At 33.3% G+C, this 11,793-nt stretch overlaps 1 protein-coding gene across 1 annotated transcript in view; it reads right to left on the bottom strand.

Moving 5' to 3' along the window:
* The window catches only part of LOC106463340 (paired box protein Pax-6-like), a 127,733-nt gene extending 121,913 nt beyond the window's left edge, over positions 1-5,820 (bottom strand). The window contains exon 1 of the mRNA XM_022391191.1: positions 5,666-5,820. The gene's annotated coding sequence lies outside the window, so the exon portion shown is untranslated. The remainder of the gene's footprint in view (positions 1-5,665) is intronic.
* Positions 5,821-11,793: the final 5,973 nt, after the last annotated feature.

The raw sequence follows: 11,793 nt of genomic DNA, 5'->3' as shown, positions 1-11,793 counted from the left end.
ACACAGATAGCCCATTGTGGAGCTTTGTGCTTAATTACAAACAAACAAGTTAGTTAGCTTTTTAAAACACTGCGAAACATTTCCTTACGTGCAATCCAGTCACTTCATAGATTTGCTATTGATACAAAAAATTCTAATAATCTCTTTATATATATATATTAATTCTAATCAGTTTTCGACCTTTCTTTGCCAACCTAAATATGTGAAATATTCCACGATCATCATACTTAGTTTCGGCAGGAAACACATTGAATTATATAGTGTTACATGCTCGCTACGTAGTCGAACGACTGACAAGAAATTTAGTTAAAATTAATCTCGTCGTTCGCCTCAGTGGTTTTTAAACCTTCAGGGGATAGTGAATGGAATGAAAGTTTGAATATACGAGCTGTTTGGCACCTCATAGCGGACTTCGGGCGAACGAAATAGTGAACACATCGTTCGGGACATGACAATGTGCTCACGGTCAAATCGAGTGGAAAATACAACTGGAAGGAAAGCGAAATCATCCAATATTTTGAATCCGTGTGGCAATTTATAGTAAGAGAGGCGCCCAATTCTGGAATTTTGATAGATTTTGGTTGCTGTTCGCATGACTTACCACTTGACTTTGTAATAAAACTGATATTTTATTTCACTAGATGGCGTAAATAAAGTAACGTAAACTTCAAAATAATAAATTTCAATAGATTATATATATGTTAGTACAAAGAGAATATAAATAATTTAAGTACGTTTTTGGACATAATGATACCCACGTCATTTATAAATCGACCGTCACTAAATGCTTTCAAACAAGAACAAATTGGAAAGCAGAATGAAAGTAACTTTTCACATAGAAACTATCAAAATACTTATTAATGCTTAAACTTCAACTTTCATGTTAAAACATGTTATATAAACATAAGTGGTTGTTATTAGAAGATATTAGAAAAACGTTAAGTAAAGTACTGTATGCATCCCTGTTCTCCAACATTCGAACTGCAGGTGCTCTGAGTCTCATTGCCTACTGTATACTCTAAGTATAAACTAACCTTCACAGCAAGGGTCTGGAACGGTGTATCGGTCTGGAACGGTAAACCTATGGGAGAGTCTCCCGGTTATAAGTCTGGGTTCGAAAACAAAACATCAAAGACCTTGAGATGCATTGACTCCTGCTTTTAGAGTACTTGCATGGATTGTGTTGATAAGCGTTTTGTTTTTTGAAACCGAAACTATTCATAATGAATGTCTAAATTTAGAGAATGAAATTCAAAAAGTTCCACCCCCCAGGCGGCTTAGGCTAAAAATCGGGTTTCAATTCCCGCAATGAGCATTGTGCTAGTTTACAGGCTGTTCTACCAATAGCAGTGTAGCTTTATGCTTAACAAAAAAATAAACAAAATAATTCATTAATTGTTGGTTTTGGGGGTGGCTGACAGTCAGGTCCGAATGAAGAAATTTGGACACATGAAAGCATTTATGTTCTTAGAGGAAATACAATTGCTTTATGTGACCGCGAACCTATGCATGACTGGACTGTGCTGTTACAGCTTCGAAATGACTTGTTCATACCAAAAGTGTGTTGATTGAGTTTCAATCTTCAGGAACACAAACCAGGAGTTATCCTCAGTTTGTGAATTAAATCATTTCAATATTTCATTACTTGACCCTTAAATAGCATCTTTATTATACGTGAGAAACAAATTCTTCAAAATATTACTTTCCATATTTATTTATGGATATCTACGATTAAATGAGCTTTTGATAAATTAAAAATTGTGTATATTTCTATTTAGTACAATCAGAATTTCGTAGTAATTAACGATAGAGCGTTTATGGTATAGTTGGTATAAGAACCAAGCTTGAAATACATTTTATGATGAGCTACCACTCATATAAGTCCTAAGTCTTTATGAAATAAATTTCTTAGGCTACGTGATGATGTCATTTGAGCAAGCGTTTTCCAAACTGAAGACCTTATGAAAACTGAGTCTTGCTTCGTTAATGACAGATCCTCACCAAATCGAGGATTTCTTACAACATTTATATAAACATAGCTGAAGGTGTCAACTCTACAAAAACATTCAACTTAAATATACATGTACTACAACCCTCCCTATTTTCTAACAGGTTCAAAACTATATTAGTAGTTTTCTGTTTCTTATTTACGCTCCCCTCGCCCAGTGGCTCAGCGGTAAGTCTACAGGCCATCTGGCCGTCAAAATCAGTTCTACATTCTTTGTGACCAGTACATTAGCGACCACTTCATTATCTAGTATTTTAGCCTTATTTTCAAACGTATATGATGCTCCCTGATTTCTCAGAGGTGAGTATGAGGACATATAACGCAAGAAATCGAGTTTGTATACCTGCGATGGGCAGAGCACGGATAGCCAATTTTGTAGTGTTGTGCTTAACAAACAAACAAATATGTTAGACCACTACGCCCATCACAAAATAGCAATAAGATTTTTAAATAAGCGTTTGTTAGTTTGTGTGGGTGAATATTTCACGAGTCTAATTTTGTAAAATCAACAAAAAGAAATACATCTTTGTACGTATCTAATGGCGATTTACTTTTATGTGGTCTATGATTGGCCGTTTTATTGGTATCTCACATTCCTCTGCACATACGTTTCAAGAACTCTCCGTTCATATATTGTTTTGAGTAAAATAAACTGATCGTGCATTGTGACATGTACTCGTTGAGATTCATTGATATAAGACGCAGTTATATGATGGTTATACCCCAAAGGAACTGGGTAAGAACAATGATTTTGTTCGACAATCAAAGGGACAGGAAAATGGGTGCCCGTTTAGCAGGAACTTCTTTATCAAAAACCTTATGTTCGTCTGGCTGTTAAAAAAAACATTTTCATCAGAGACTATAAGCAGTTGTAATTTAAAGGGAGTATGCCTGCCACTAGGATGTGCTGTGGTCGCCAACTGTTGGAAGACGACGACTGGACAGTCTTGTAAAGTACAGCAAACATTACTCAAAAGACTGATTCCTTCAACAGCCGTCAGTGTACCTTAGACAAATTATATGATAGCTAACAACCGTTTCAAGATAGCACTTACCTCAACTATAAAAATAAAATAAAAACAGGTTCTTAGCGAGCCAATGACAGATCATTTCCCTGGACGAATAGGTTACAATTTAACAATACACTTTCTGAAATATTATGGATGAATTCAGGCAATTATCAGGTCGTTATCAGCACAATAGGTAGTCTATTCATTGTAGAGACAAGGCTACTGTGATTTAATTTTTTTTCAGAGAGGAACTATATTTGCGGAAGTTTTAAACACTAATTACATTTGTAAACTGAATCTGTAGCAACTAACATTAAACCTCCTTATTTAGACTGTAGTGCATTGTTATTCCCAAATATGGCATTATTGAGAATTTGTAGTATTAGTTTAACTGTTATTTATTATATCCAAAATAACATACAAATTCAACTTTACCTCTCTTTTAACTCCAAACTTAAAGAACCAGGCGTGCGATATGGTTGCGGATCAGAAGGTCCAAGGTTCAAGCCCGTAAGATGTCGCTGAACATAATCCGCACAGTTAATCACGCTGTTTTGTTAAGAGTAGACGTGCAGGTAACGGGCGCGTCTGGCTGAATGTACTCTTTCTGGTTAGTAATCAAAAATTAGGGGCAGCTATATCTGAGCCCTGGGCCTCTGGTATGGCCGTTTAGCCCGTGTGTCGCTAAAAACACCGTTCATGTTGTAAATACCAACTTTAAATTTATTATACCCGTTGTCTACAGTGATACAGGTTGAAGAAAACGTACTAGGATATAACGTGAGTCCAGGTTCTGGATTCACGGGTATCAAAACTTCAGAATAATTAATGCTTCAAAAAATAACTGAAATAAATTAACATGTGGTAATAATGAGGCGTGGCAATAAAATATTAATAATTATATAATCTGGAACAGTCAGCTAATTAAGTTGCCCAACTATGTAGATCTTTGCTACTATAGGCCTATCTTTTTCATCTGTAAAGCCAAGATATCGTTTGTTTTCTATAAAAAAAGATGATTGTTTTTTTGTAATTAAGTGCAAAACTACACAATGTGCTATTTGTGCTCTGCCCACCAAGGTTATTGAAACCCAAAATTAGCGCTGTAAGCCTACAGACTTACTTGCTGAGCTATGAATATGTGTTTCAGTTTCGTTCTTAGGATTTTCAAACACAAAATATTTATTGCATTAAAAAAAGATTCATTTTATATGAAACATATATTTATTTATTGCATAGAGACTTCGCAAAGAAAAGGGGGACTTTTGATATTTTTATCCTTAGTATTGCTTTAATGCTTAATGTATTTATATGCTCTGTTGATGTTAGTCTCAGTTACTTAAGCCGTATGCGTAAATAGTTAAAAGACATTTTTTTTCTGTGAGAGCCACTAATTTACGAACTGTTCCACAAATAACTGCCCTATTTTGAACATTATTAAAAAAATCATTATTAAGCGTAAATAACAAACTTTGTATACGATCAAATTTTACTATGCGGTTTACGATAACATCAAAATTGATAATATGCATATTTTTATTAATTAATCACTAATTATGACTAATTAAATACACACAGTTGTAAAATATTAAAAATACTTTTGGTGTTGCTGACGGTCAACAATGGAAGCCATGTTTAACACTTATCATGAAAACTATTATATTAATAAATATTTCAGTAATAATCAATCAATTAATAATTAATTGATAAAAATTTACATATTACATTCATTTTGATATTAGCATAAACCTCGCAGTCGGATTGAAACGTATACAAAGTTTCATTTATTTACGCTTAGTAATAATGGTTTTATTAAGCTTCAAAATAAGAAAGTTACTTCTGGAGTACCCTAAATTGTATGTTTTGATGTAAAATATATCATTTCTTAGTTTCTGTTTTGAACTAATGGTAAGCGTGCCCAGATTATGAAATTCAGGCTTCTCAGCTCGTGTCACGTTGCCTCACAGTTAAGTTATTCTTTTCGGTCAGATAAGAATAGGCCAAGAGTTGGCGGTAGGTGTTTCTAACTAGCTGCCTTTCCTCTACCATATCAGTTTAAAATTAGGGACAGTTATACGTAGATAGCCACTGTAACTTTGCGCGAATAATTTAAACAAACAAGCCTTAGATTTTAAATATAAGATCTGTTTATCAAACAGTCATAACTGTAATGACTCAGAATTTTTTTAGAGCTACTTTATATCTCATATTTATACGTTATCATAAAGAAAACATACAGATTTACGCTAGATAAGACAGTATATTTGCACAGTTTAGTAACAAGAAGTCTGGGATCTATTAAATTAAAGTGCTAAGCCGATAAGCCAGTTTTGGTTCATAACCTTGTCAGCCGTTATATAACACAAAAAACCCATGTTTTTTGCTCAGTAGTCAGGCACCATAGGTTTTTTTCAGCTCATTCACCCAGCATAGAATCGAATTTTCCAGCACGTGGGTCGTAAACCAGTAAATCTCCGTGCAGGTGTTCTTTTATAATTGTTCACTAGGTTGATAGACGTCGTGCAAGCCTAATTAAATTCTGAAGTTGCCCTAAATATTTATAACTCTTGAATATCTTGTGAACCTCGAATGCTTTAACGAATTTTTAAATAAAATATTTCGAGGTAAGATCCAACAAATCACTTACCTACGCGCATGGACAACTAGAGAATGAAGGTTGAAAGGATGCTTTCGTTAGTCGTTGAGCGTTTGTACTGTCGATGCCAGGTTTTCTTTTCCGCTCGACTTAGCGTTTGCAGACGATGTCACTTGACGAAACAGAAGCGCCACGCTCCTGGATGATGAAGAAAATCCCAAAGGATCTTGTGTTAGGAAATGACCCTTGAGAGAGTCCGGTGGAGAGTCTAAAAATGCATATGCGCCATAGTTCGCGTGAATTAGCAAACTCAGCGCAACATCCTTCAATAGAAGCACTGGATTGGACAGTAAGTTTGTAGGCGGGCTCTGCCACGTGCAAGGATTAATGTTGATATTGATATTTCTGTTGTTTTATGTTTGTACATTGTTGTTATGTTGACTTATTAGACTGTAATTGCTTTGAACTATTTTACAGATCGTAATTTGACTTATTTAACATTTGGAATTATTTAAATATTAGCTCAGCCTTTTCTAAGACAAATTAAAGCATATAGTTAACAACTTCCCAGTTTTTCAATACATTCGCCTCGTATTTCCATTGTTTGCAAAGCATCAATTATTGATACATGCTTTTTATGCTTAGTATATTTTCATAAGTAAGTTAGCTTCAAATGTATTAATGTTTCTGCCTTTTGGGATCCAATATTTCACTGACAATTTATCATTAAACATGTTACAATTCAATGTTGGGTACGTGTTTTGTACTTAAGCTTCGTACGAGGTTTCTTCATTTCTTTGAAACACTCCAGTGTTTTACTTATAATCGTTTGTCTGCTGAGGAATACATACGAAATGTTCCTATGCTGCTTAAAATGCGCTACGGATTCCTTTTAAAATAAGTAACATATAACTGTTAACCAAATAATATATGTGTACTTCATTTCGTTCATATGTTCTCAGACATAAAATGTATTATTTTCTCAGTTGTTTCTCTACATAACTCAATATGTAAGAAGATGTCTCTCAAATTGAAATATTTTAGGTTTATTAAAAGTATTTTGAATTTATCAGAAATCAACAAATATTATCAATAACTAGTGAGCTTTTCAAAAGAATTGATCACTGCCTGACATGAGTTCCGTATGCTCCTGATCTGAAATGGACAGTCCCATTCTTTAATAAGGTTACCTATAAGCTGGTGGAGGGTCAATGACATAGAAAGGTGGACCAAACAGCATGATCGAGGGAGTTCTAGATTTTTAGATTGAATTTATGTTTGCAGAATCGAGCGGACTGTCCCATACACCCTGTATGAATTCATTCTGAAGAAACTCTTTAACTTCTTGAGCACAGTGTATACGTCATTGGCATCCATAAGAAAGGAGTTGCTAACATAGTAACCAATGTGAATCTTCATATGAATATCCAGGATTTTATGCCTGTACAGAATAGCTGCCATATAACCGTCCTGGAACACATAGAGGTCAGTTTTTCCTTTGAAAGTGATGCCATCCCAGACCATGATAACCTCTGATCTTAACTATTCATGTTTAGATACGTTTGTGTTGTGATTAGAGTTACCGTGGTCGTCTTCAAATTCTGGTTTGATGGCCTGTAAAGCCAAGTAAATTGAATGAATCATTCATAAAGAGCACAAGCGTCCAATCTTGAATAGCCCAAGTCAGATTAGCTGTGATGCTTGGACAATGGGAATATAATACAGTTTTTCTGTGACTACAAACCAGCCTATCTGAGTCTATTATGGAGACAAATGCGTTTTGGAGGGCATAAAAGAGCTTCTGCTTCTATGTGGAAAGAGTCTAAGTGACACTGTAAGATCAGGAACTAGTCTTGTCCTGGGTTCATCGGTCTTCTTGGCCACCTTTATGTCATCTTCGTGTTTCATATATACAATTGGAAACGACACTTTAGTTCACACTTATAGGGTTGAAGTAACACATCATTGGGACAGTCCGTGTTGTAGCTTATGGAAACCACGTTACATTCCTCTAAAGTTTAATGGTGCAAAATCCAAGTGTTGGAATACAAAAACTTAAAGCAATGCAAACACAAATCATGCAACATAGAGCGCCACATTCTGCAAATATTTTTATTGGAAGGATCTGTAGTACACATAAACAATTGCAAGTGATAAATGACCAGGAGTGAAATATATTTACTCACTTACACATAAACAATTGCCAGTGATAAATGACCAGGAGTGAAACCTATTTACTCATTGCTTGAGAGTAAATCCCGCTTCTTTTCATACTTCTCACAAATTTGGAAAATTCAACCTTGGGTTGTTAGCATTGAGAAATGGTGATCACAGATAGATTTTAACAGTATATGAAGTGCTTCTAAATTATTTGTAAATATTTTATTTTTAAGTCATAAGTTATGTTCTCAATGTATATGTGTGTGTTTGTGTCTGCTAATAATAATATCTAAAAAGTAAATTGTATTAAAATACCTTTAATCAAAAACGGCAATATAATAACAAATGTCAATAAGCCTAATAATTATGACAAGAATCATTCTAGAATGACTGCAGATCACTTTTTTTTTTAATTTCTCTGAATTTGTCCATTATAAATTTCAATTCACTAATAATGTTAAACTAGACTTAGTTGATCAATAATTCACTAGGTTACCTTGTTTGCCTTGAATATTTATTAGACCAAGTAGTTAACAATAAGAAAAACTGAAATATGCAGTTTATATTATTGTACACTAATAATAAAATCCCGGTTTGGGACTCAAATATAGATTGCAGCTATAGAACAATTTTAATCATAATACATAAATGTACAAACAGTTATGCTGAAACATACATAGGTTTAGAACAGAAATAAGGAACTTTAGAAGCCAAATCAATATGACTGTGTATTTTTATTTACATGTAACCAAAATTTCAAAATATTGTAAATTATTTTGTCAAACAAGGAATGCCTTAGGAAGTGTCTTACCAGTATCCAAAATATCATGAGATGTCTTGAGAACGGCCTAATCAGTATCCAGAAGATCATGAGATGTCTTGAGAACTGCCTAATAAGTATCCAAAAGATCATGAGATGTCTTGAGAACTGCCTAATCAGTATCCAAAAGATCATGAGATGTTTTGAGAACTGCCTAATCAGTATCCAAAAGATCATGAGATGTCTTGAGAACTGCCTAATAAGTATCCAAAAGATCATGAGATGTCTTGAGAACTGCCTAATCAGTATCCGAAAGATCATGAGATGTCTTGAGAACTGCCTAATCAGTATCCAAAAGATCATGAGATGTCTTGAGAACTGCCTAATCAGTATCCAAAAGATTATGAGATGTTTCCAATCTGAGCGGTAGCATAGCTGCTCTAATTTAGAACTACTGACCAGAGGGTGGGCAACCAGTTAGCAGAGCCCGTGCCTGCGTGACTATTCCTAACCTAATAACGAGACTGACCCTCACGTTTAGAGCTCCTTCATAGCTGGAAGTGCGGAGCTTGCTTAGTGACTTATCGCGGCTTCTAACCTTCTGATACACGTTAAACACTAAGCCTATCGTCTGTAACAAACATGTGTTATCTAGTGGAACTTGTTAAACATCATCTGAAACGTGTGATTATTTTTGATACTTTAAAACTAATGGCTACCTTAGAAATCTACATATCTTAATAGTCAGAGGTTTTTATTATGACAGTAATAGACATTTATAATACAGCGTCATCTCTCTCTTTTATTTAAAAATCGCATCAATACAAAAACAATACTTCTAAATATATTGTAGGTCATCAAAACGTGGTTAAAAACAAAACACAAGGCCTGTAGTAAAAGTTTTTGGCGCAACACAAACATCATCCCACAAGTATGGGTCTTACAGATTTAACATATATAGTGAAGCCGTCATAACACAAGTATGGACCTTACGGAATTAACATATGTAGTGAAGCAGCCAACTGTATTCCAGCAGTGTAAATCATTTCAAATCACGTTTTTAAAAATCGGTTATAACTCAGTCACGTACATACTAACATATATTAATATGAGTATATACAAATATAAATATAAAGTAATATTTATATGATATAGCATTAAATATGCTTACAAACTTTTTTAGGATTACTCTAAATTATTGTTTTCTTAGTTTTATATTGTAGCTTCCAAGGGTTTAGTTTATCATAATTATTTTTTATATTAGCTTAACGGACTTTCCTGTAAACACAGTAAATTGTTAATGTACTGGATTAAGTGACTCCTATTTTCTACCATAAAGGTTTAACGTTAAAGCTACTGCCTTGCTGCTTTTGTTACTTCGTGGAGGACCGGCGTGGCCTGGTGGTTATTGCCAAAAACAAATATCAATAATTATTCTCTGCATTTTGGGGGCGTGGTTGCGTTATTAGGGTGATAGTCATATTCCACTTTTCGATTAGAGTAACCATAGCGTTGGCAGTGGGTGATTTTTGGCTATCTATCTTTCATTTAGCCTATCCGTTGAAAATGATGGATGGCTACCACGGATAAACCTTCTATAGCTTTGAGCAAAAATGCGAACCAATTTTTTTGGATAGGTTTTCTGACAAACGAAAGTTGTTGTTGTTTGTTATTAAACACAAAGCTACACAAAGGGCTAGCTGTGCTCTGCCCACCACGGGTATCGAAACCCGGTTTCTAGCAATTTTATCGATATGTAAAAATATACTTGTATTATGAAACAATTTTATCGGTATGTAAAAAGTACTTGTATCAAATAATTACAGTTTATCCATACAGTTACAACGAAGTATACAGTTTTACTGGTATTAAGACTTATAATATTTCTTAGTTTTCCGAAACGTAAATCTATGCTACAGTTATTCGTAATTGATAAAATCGCTCCACAAAATCGTTGTTTAGAGAAAACAAGAAAGTTATATTTTAAGTACTGTAAGAATATGTTGGATTTATATTTTATGGAACAATGTAAAATATATAACGTAGTACCAAAGTTTGTTAATTGTAAAGAATACATCTCATGGCTATATTATTCTGGACAGTAAATACGGTTTAAGAAGCAAATGTTAAAATTGGAGTAAAACAAATTTGAAAATAGACAAAGCAATCAAACGACAAATATAATATAATATCTCAAAAGTAAGTTAGTAAATTAGATTAGAATCATCTGTTTAGTTGGATAATTACACAAAATAATAGTATTCTGATAAAATGTAGAAATAATTATTCAGAAAATATAAGTATGGTAAAAGTGAACAAATAATTTTTTTTAAATCATCCTGAGAAAATCATTTAAAATTTTTCCAATTACTGATTAAGTCACATACAAAAACAAATGTTGGACCATGATTTAAGATATCCCATTCCACCAATAAAACTTAAATACCAGAATTATTTATTGAATTTTGAACAGTTTTTTTCAGCAACTGTCTTAGTAAACTATTTAGCAGGAAAGCAATGAATCCTTTAACAAAATAAAATTCAAGTAAACATAAATTAACATCTTTGAATGATTGTAGCTCTGGTATAAAACTTACTAATATAAATAAGAAGGAATTTCAGGCTCTTAAAAGCTTAAATAAAAATGAATATTAGTCGCTATGAAACCTGATAAAAAATAGTTTAGTTATTTCAGATTAAATGGATTATCTTAATAAATAAATTAAAAGACAGTAATAATTTCACGAAACTACATAAAAAATCCAACTAAAAGAAGAGAAGTTAAGTTGGAAAATGTTTATCAAAATTGAAAAAGAGTAATTTATTGACTAATGAAGAATATATTAAAATATAACCAGTTGTTACTCCTTCTGGTATAAAGTATGGAGTTCCTAATATCCATAAATACGGATATTTAGTTAAACCGATAGTGTCTGGTATCGGCACCTACAACCATCAGCTAGCAGGATTTCTAGTTTAGCTGTTAGAACCATGAATTAGAAATGAATACATTATTAAAACAGTTTTGGCTCTCTCAATAAATAAAAAAAAGTTAAATTATAATTAATTGTGATAATTTTCATGTAGAGTCCCTATATATTAATATACCTTTAGTTGAGACCACAAATGTAAGCGCGAAACTTTTGTACCAAAATGGAAATAATTAATATTAATATACCTTTAGTTGAGACCACAAAGTAAGCGCGAAACTTAGTTTCGTAAACTAAGAGTAATTAATAATTATATATACTTGTTAGAC

This window comes from Limulus polyphemus, unplaced genomic scaffold (genome assembly GCF_000517525.1).
Source record: "Limulus polyphemus unplaced genomic scaffold, Limulus_polyphemus-2.1.2 Scaffold52, whole genome shotgun sequence".
Classification (NCBI taxonomy): domain Eukaryota; kingdom Metazoa; phylum Arthropoda; class Merostomata; order Xiphosura; family Limulidae; genus Limulus; species Limulus polyphemus.
Note: the sequence above shows the minus strand (reverse complement) of the source record. Positions and strands in the feature narration are given on the sequence as shown.